Below are 2,632 nucleotides of genomic sequence, written 5' to 3'. Positions count from 1 at the left end.
AATTAGGGTTAAATCACTTTATAAGAAAGAGATTAGAACCAATTCGGATGAGACTTTTGGTTGCCGACTTTCAGAGGTTTGAGAGAGCTTTTGGGTGAGATCCAAAGAGTTCGAAAACCGAAGAGTCTCGTTTTCTCGAAGCACAAAATCGAATAGAGATTCGAGTCCTAGCAGACAAGTTCCAAGCGTTGGAATCCATCCCGAAGTGTGGATACGTGTAGAGGGCGAGGTAATTTCCTGCTTTTCGTGATCAGACGTGTTCTTCGATTGATACAGGCCCCAGATCGATTGAGGTAAGCGTTCTAACGTTTCTACGAATTCAATAGCAGCATGGTTCTAGGGTTTCATTAAATTTTTGTTTTACTTCCGCTGCGCAAACCCTAGAATCGATCTCTTAGGAATAGGATTCACTCTAGAGATCCCAGGAAACCCAACACTCTATAGATCTTGATTCCTAGAATATAGGCGGCTTCTCCTAAGTCCTTCATCGAAAAGACCGATCCTAGCCAGGATTTTACTCCTTGCAAGGTAGGAATGTCATTTCCGATGAGCAATATATCATCCACATAAAGTACAAGGAAGACTACTGCGCTCCCACTGATCTTCTTGTAAACGCATGGCTCATCTTCGTTTTGCAGGAAGCCAAACGTTTTGACTGCCTCGTCAAATCGAAGATTCCAGCTCCTCGAAGCCTGCTTCAGTCCATAAATGGATCTTCGAAGCTTGCACACCTTCCTCGGACTCTTAGGATCGACAAAACCCTCGGGTTGTGTCATGTACACATCCTCGAGCAAATTCCCGTTAAGGAATGCGGTCTTGACGTCTATCTGCCATATCTCGTAGTCATAATATGCAGCTATGACCAGCAGAATCCGTATGGATTTAAGCATCACGACTGGTGAAAAGGTTTCATCATATCTATACCATGAATCTGCCGAAACCCTTTCGCGACGAGTAGTGCCTTATAGGTATGCACAATGCCATCCATGTCGGTTTTTGATGCGCACGCACCGAGTCTTATATTTAATACCCGATTCGTACCACTATCCGCAAGTATACGGTAGTTGTAGTACCGGGGTCGAACACGGGGACTATGATGTATTAGTCTATCTCTAAGCTAGATTAGGTGGTCAAGTAAAAATGTGGTTTGTGGTAAGGGTCGGAATACAAGAAAGCAAGTAAAATTAACGGTTTGTAAAACGATGGTTTGAGGCGTTGTAGGTTCGGGATCCCTCAAGAATCGCATGGATGGTTAATGATGCTACAACGTCTATGGGTTATCCTCCATATGGGGGTTTCAAGCACTTCTTCTAGAGTTTGTCTCTCCCAAGCTTAAACTCACTACCTAGAGGATCGATTCACCCATCTCCCAATGATCTAAATGATCTCTAGATGCATTAGTGTACCCTATCATGAACCCTAAGCAAGTTAAGCCATCTCCCAATGTGAATAACTCACTCATTTGACATTTGGTTCCAAACATCATTCCCATATCCCTATGATCAATGTGTTCTACAATCATATCAATTAGGGTTTCAACCAAATCAATAGCATTAAGCACAAAACATCAAACCCATGGAAGAAACTCAAAGACATCATAGATTAAGCATAAGTATCCATACAAAAGTGGGGATCCCTCACCCACAACAAAGTCACTACTCCATAACTAAGGTTTCAAAACAGAAAGCAAAATGAAGAAACATGGAAAAGGAGAAGAAATGCTCATTTTCCTCTGACACGCGAAAAAACAAGCGACCGCTCATAAAATGAGCGGCCGCTCACAAAATGGGCGGGTCGCTCATTTTTCTTCCGGTCGCTCATTTTTCGGGCGGGTCGCTCATTTTCCTCTGACACGCGAAAAAACAAGCGACCGCTCATAAAATGAGCGGCCGCTCACAAAATGGGCGGGTCGCTCATTTTTCTTCCGGTCGCTCATTTTTCGGGCGGGTCGCTCATTTTCCTCTGACACGCGAAAAAACAAGCGACCGCTCATAAAATGAGCGGGTCGCTCATTTTTCTTCCGGTCGCCCATTTTTCGGGCGGGTCGCTCATTTTCCTCTGACACGCGAAAAAACAAGCGACCGCTCATAAAATGAGCGGGTCGCTCATTTTTCTTCCGGTCGCTCATTTTTCGGGCGGGTCGCTCATTTTCCTCTGACACGCGAAAAAAACAAGCGACCGCTCATAAAATGAGCGACCGCTCACAAAATGAGCGACCGCCCATAAAATGGGCGGGTCGCTCATTTTGTCTGAGCTTCCCGAGCATTCTCGAATTCTTGTTCCTCCGTGCCCGCTTCGTTAAAGTTGCTGCGAATGAAATCGGGTTTGGTATACTCTATCTTTTCCAATACTCGAGCGAAATCTTATCAATGTGATTTTCATTGCTTCCTGCGGTCTAGGATGAAATAGTTCCTACTTGTCAAGCATGTCTCCTAAACACATCCCAAATGAGAACCCTAAAAGTCACTTAGCCTATAAAATGTTTTCTCTTGCCCCATATTTTTCCTTTTTATTCTTGTTTTTGTGTTCTTTTTCTTTTTCTTTCTTTCCCTTTCTCTCCTTTTTTTTTCATATGATGCAATCCCGGGCTTCTAGGACGTTGGAATTTGACGAGTTCACTCTCTTTTTTTTT

Source organism: Tarenaya hassleriana, unplaced genomic scaffold (assembly GCF_000463585.1).
Source record: "Tarenaya hassleriana unplaced genomic scaffold, ASM46358v1 Cleome509, whole genome shotgun sequence".
Lineage (NCBI taxonomy): Eukaryota > Viridiplantae > Streptophyta > Magnoliopsida > Brassicales > Cleomaceae > Tarenaya > Tarenaya hassleriana.
Note: the sequence above shows the minus strand (reverse complement) of the source record.